Source organism: Ipomoea nil, unplaced genomic scaffold (genome assembly GCF_001879475.1).
Source record: "Ipomoea nil cultivar Tokyo-kokei standard unplaced genomic scaffold, Asagao_1.1 scaffold2971, whole genome shotgun sequence".
NCBI classification, from domain to species: domain Eukaryota; kingdom Viridiplantae; phylum Streptophyta; class Magnoliopsida; order Solanales; family Convolvulaceae; genus Ipomoea; species Ipomoea nil.
Window position 1 is genome coordinate 126,606 of NW_017619399.1, and position 6,307 is coordinate 132,912.

Below are 6,307 nucleotides of genomic sequence, written 5' to 3' on the forward strand. Positions count from 1 at the left end.
AGCGGAGGTAGGGTCAAGTTTAATATTATGCCTCTCAAAAATGTGATAGCAGTTTATAATGAAATAAAGTTGCGCCTTCACTACGAGCTATAACTTTTGGCGTATTGGTAAATGTTTAATCGTCAATATTCATCTCATTTCTAATATTTCTTTTCTTTGTTTTCCGACTTCCAAGTCATCACCAAATTTGTTATTAATATATATATATATATATATATATATATATATATATATATATATATAAAAGTTCTCGTGCAATTAAGTGTTTCTCGTGCGGTTGTGCGGTGAGTAATTTGCACGAGTTTTGTACTTAAGATGCGTGAGTCTTGTACTTAAGGTGCGTGAGTCTTGTGCTTAAGGTGCGCGCGCGAGTTTTGTGCTTAATGTGAGTAGTTGTTGAAACTTAAAAGGTGCGTGTGTTTTGTACTTAAGTGCGTGAGGTTTGTGCTTAAGGTGCGTGAGTTTTGTGTTTAAGGTGCGTGGGTTTGTGTTCTTAAGGTGTTTTGTTTGTGTGCTTAATGTGCATACATGTGTTGTGTACTTAAAGTGCGTCAGTTTAATGTTTAATGTGCGTCTAACCGCACGAGAAGCCCTCCCCGCACGTAATCCCTTCCGGCCTTCCCTATATATATGTGTGTGTGTGTGTTTATTTTTAGTATATTTTAAGTTTATTTTTAGTGTACTATAAATTTATTTTAATTTGCATGCAATGCATTAAAAATGAACTTCCAATATAGTAAAATTGATGTTATATCAAAATATAATAAACATATTATATTAAAAATGAACTAATGATATACTAAAAATAACCTCAAAGTTTACCTGGCAATTAAGGTGGAGTTGGAGTGTATAATATAATTTGCCTAGAAGGCATCTTTGGGAAGTTTTTATGTCTTCCATTTGTATCATTGCAATTAAGAGAAAAGAAATACTCCGTACAATATAGATGAATGACATGTAAAATTTCGAAGGGATTAAAAAATTACATATTAAAGAAATCAATCATATTACTGTGTAAAATGATGCATCGCAAAGTAGACCACCTGATACGGTACTCAAGCCAAGACTCTAACTTCACTACAAAAGTTAGCTCATGAGTGGAGGTTTGGCCCCAACTTAAGTACCACTCCACAATCTCTTGTGGAACCGATGTGAGATCGTATCATTGCCCACCCCTTGAGAAGCCGACGTCCGCGCCGACTTACTCTAGACGGCTCACACTCCAGACTCTTCTCGGCACCAGGCCGGTAGCCCTTTTCCCCTTTGCATGGCTTCACTCCGGACCTTATCAAGCACCAGGTAGCCCTTTTCTAGGTCGCCCCCTCCGCTAGGCCAGCACCGGATGAGTGGACGGCTTCACTCTGGATAGCTTTCACTTCGGACTCTTCTCGGTTCGCTTTGAACCTTATCAAGCACCGTGTAGCCCTCTTCCAGGTAGCCCTTTACCACCACACTCCGGCCTCTCAGCAAGAACACTAAATGATACGGTACTCAAGCCAAGATCCTAACTCCACCACAAAAGCTAGCTCATGAGTGGAGGTTTGGCCCCAACTTAAGTACCACTCCACAATCTCTTGCATGTGGAACCGATGTGGGATCGTATCACCACCAATATATATGTTCTTTTTTAGTATATTGTATTTCTGTGACGAATTCGACTGAAAGTGTTTTTGACAAGAATCAAATAATGAAAGTATTTGTTTACAAGTTATTATTCTCTCAATCATTATTATTCTTTCAAAAGGCTGAACCCCAACACTAAGGGCCTCTCAATCATTATTATTGAATATATGGAATGGATGCTTGGGAAGACAATGTAATGCTTGGGTTGATTGAGTATATTGTCACATATCCAACCATAACCCTCCCTTTCGGTTATGGAAAAAGTTGTTAGAAAGAAAAAGATAGATTGTTCCTTAAAAGTAATTTCATCTCTTTCCATTCTTTCTAACATATAAATATGTGTACTTGTATAAATATGACAATATTTTAAAAGTCGTGAGATTAAATGTAAAAAAATTAATAGTCGATAATTAAATGTGAATATGATTCAATAATCATAGAATTAAAAGTAAAAAAAAAACTTCCGACTATCAAGAAAGATATTCAGGAAATTTAGACAATTGAACTGACTAAGACAACCAGCGATTTTTTAGTAATTTTGAGAATTAGAAAAGCAAAAAAAGTTCGAACAACCTTGGCATCCTCCTTCAAAAGTAGTAAGAATTTTCAACCATTCAAATTAAAAAACTATTGTATTAATATTGGCTGGACAACTCTAATTAAGTTGGTCGAACAGTTAACTTGGTAATCACAAGATTTCAAATTTGACTTTTCATGTGAGCGTATATTGATAACTTAACCTTTTTTATTTAAGCTGAACAATTCTAAACAACAAGAAAAATTTCACCCAGTGTGTATCTTTGTGTAATGGTTTGTTTACCTCCTTATAATCTACAATTCGCTGCATTTATTATTATAAAAATTTCGCAATCACACGCAGTTGGTTGTTGAAGTTCTTCAAATCCACAACTTGCATATATGTTTCTCTTTATTTCAAGAATATATAGCAAAACCCCCTTGAATTGATGCAGAGATGTTGAAATATATCGCAGTTGTCGTCTCAACGACTCTTTGAATTGAAACACAAACGTTGTACAAGATTATGACTTCTCACATGAATGCAACTACTCTTGTCTTTTAAAACTTCCATAGTTGGGGTTATATGTACCGTTGGTTAGACTTTTATGTAAATTATATTATTAGAAAGTATGCTAAAACGTAAATTTAAGGTTGTATTTGTTCAAAAAAATATATTAGAAAAATGTTTAAATACACCATTAAATTATATATAGGAATACAATTAGACCACTTAAAAAAATAAAAAATAAAGTTGACTTCCTAAGCAAGTAAAGATAGTGTAATTATACTGAAATGATTGATTATCCGAGTTAATTACATATCATCTTGCCTATATGGCATTTTTTTTTAAAAAACCACACACACACACACACACACACACACACATATATATATAGGACCAGATGTGACAGCCTCCCCAGGTGCGAATATGTGAACAGATCTAGATCATCAGATGAGCTCAGATCATCAGATGAGCTTAGATCAACAGTTGAATATCATTGAAAATGAGAAAAATACGATGGTATTTTTGTGATGTACTAATTAAGTACTAGTCTGTGGTGCACTACGTGTTGGTATGTGGTGCACCACCAAATGCTGGTCCATGGTGCACTTAAGTGTTGGTCTTTGGTGCATACGGGAATACTTGATGGTGCATTGGACTCAAAACACCATCAACGATATCTAAATGCACCACCAATTAAGCATATCTAAATGCACCTGTATATAATTGAAATTACTAAAATGCCATTTCATTTTTTTCCCCTTTTATTGATTTCTAGCCGTTATCTGAGCTTATCCAATGGTCCATATCTGTATGCACGTTTACAAATGTGATTCTACAAATTAGTTAGTTTGATTTTATTAATGTATAAATTTAAGTTCTTCAAACTCAATAATACCACTAAAGAAAGCTGCTTCAATTAATTATGAAATAACATAAACCTACCATCGAATTTGGACACAAAATTTAACATAGTATCTAAATATAGATCTGATAACAAAACCCCTAGGATATATGGTTAGAGGGTAGTGTTTGGTAAGGTTCCAATAAACATTATATTCTTATTTTATACAAAATTCCTTGGAACAACTGTCGATGTTTACAAAACTTAATGAGAGCAAAATTTGTTCCTTCAAAGCTACGTGTTTAATGTGTCGCTGCCCATATTTCAAAATATTCATAAAAGATTCACCAATATCTTATTATAGTAATTAAATTATGTTTATAACTAACACGTGTAATTAAACTACATCAGCAACCATTATCATATATCAAAATTATTTGATTCCGTTACCAAAAATAAAACTAAAAACAAACAAAAACAAAAACTTTGTGACGACATTCTAAACGTCCAAATTGTTTTAAGAAATGTTTTTAGTGACAAAATGTCAACATCTATTAGCCAAAAAAGTCCTTGGCTAGTGATTTACACTTTTTGAAATTAATTTTCAAAATTTTTGACTTTAGAGGCTCCTGCATGCCATTCTTTCAGGCCCTCCCAGTTCCCATGTCTGGATTCCACAATTTTGTTCGCTTGGACAACTCAGTTGGTCACATGAATAAAGTTTGAGAACAATGACCCAAGATCGAGTTTCACCAGCGGCAGTATAAGAACAGAGCAACCTTTCAAAATGAGGAGACTCCTTGTGCGCAGTAAACAAATATTTAACCTTTGTATTCAGCTGAGTTATCATGATTTACATACTTCCAGATGCTCTGTCGGGCCAGGACGTATGAGCCCTTGAAGTTAGGGATGTTATCGTGATTTACATACTTCCAGATGCTTTGTCGGGCCAGGACATATGAGCCCTTGAAGTTAGGGATTTACATACTTCCAGATGCTCTGTCGGGCCAGGACGTATGAGCCCTTGAAGTTAGGGATTCAACCTCCACAATTTTTTAATTAATTACTCGTTAATGCCCTTGAAGTTAGGGATTCAACCTCCACAATTTTTTAGTTAATTACTTGTTAATTATTGATCACAATGAATTCCAGATGCTCTGTCGGGTTCAACCTCCACAATTTTTTGAGCCCTTGAAGTTAGGGATTCAACCTCCACAATTTTTTAATTAATTACTCGTTAATGCCCTTGAAGTTAGGGATTCAACCTCCACAATTTTTTAGTTAATTACTTGTTAATTATTGATCACAATGAATTCCAGATGCCCTCGGGTTCAACCTCCACAATTTTTTAGTTAATTACTCGTTAATTATTGATCACAATGAATTTATTTAGCGAAATTATTTTGAACATTAAAATTTGATTTTTAAGTTTAATTTTTTCTAATTTATTGGAAGGGGAATATCTTATTACATCAAATGTCTCTGCTGAGACTCAAACCTATCACCTCTCACATAAGGGAGCAACATGGTACCATTGGAGTACAAGTTCTTTGGTTTTTAAGTTTAAAATTTGATACAATTGTTATAGTCTGCTTAATTCGTAGAAAAGAATTGAATTTAAATTGTATAAAAAGAAATTACTTTGAATATTAAATTTATTGTTTAGTTGGTGTGAAATAAATTGTTAGAAATAATTAATACAAAGATTTATATGCTCCTACATAATAAAGATATATGAGGCTAATATAGGAATTCATATGGTATCTTTTCTTTCAAAAACCTGTGACAAATAAAATACCAGATCAAGAAATTCATTTTTCTCAAATTTGAGAATTTATTTTTCATTGAAATAAATTTTTCATCACTTCAAATATGTTTTCCCTCAAATTTGATGAATAAATTCTCTTGCGAACTTATTTTTCGCAAACCAAATGGGTCACTAGTATTGTAGAAGGAAAATGATTATTTCCCAGCATTTTCCACCCCAACATCCATCCTTGGTGTTACTGAGTTAGAAGCGCTCACTAAATTAAACTGGTTAAATAGTCAAAGCATTTTTACAGGTAAAAAGTATTTCCAAGTTAGGCGGTAAAAAACACAAACAATGAAAAATAGAAATGAGTCTAGCATGATAATTCATCTTACATATAATAAAGCTATATAGTTGGGAAATAATTAATGTTATAATTAATTACCAACATTATTATTATTACTAGCTATAAATATAAAATAGCCACAACATCTTTTACTATTAAAAAAAAAAAAAGCACAACATTTGAAAAATAAAATAGTTATTTTTTTTTTCTCGCCCATAACAAAGGATTACATTTATTGAATTAATGGAGTTATTAAATGTTATGATATTAGGATTAAGGATTCCCATTCCCGATTAATAGAAAATATGAAACGATGCAATATTAGTTAAATCTCTGGCTTTACCATGAAAGTTTATTTGATATGCTTTTGTTATTTATGGTGGTTCTTGTGATTACAATATTAATTAAATTTTCGATGAAAGCCTGTTCAATATCTGAAACAGTGCAATTAATGCAAGCCTCTACATATAATTTTTCTCCATCTCAAATGCTTCAAAGAAATGGCAGAAGCGAGAAGGGATGAAGAAAGCAAATGTTGCGGGTCGTGGGTCAATTATTGGACTTCATAATTAAAAAAAATCATTTAAGCCATAAATAAAAATTTAAATATATATAAATGTATATATCGTATGGGTCTTTAATGTTTTTATGGATGTCTAAACTTAGGATTTTTAAAAGAAAAAAAATACATTTGAATTATCTCCACAAAAAGTGGTCTTAAAA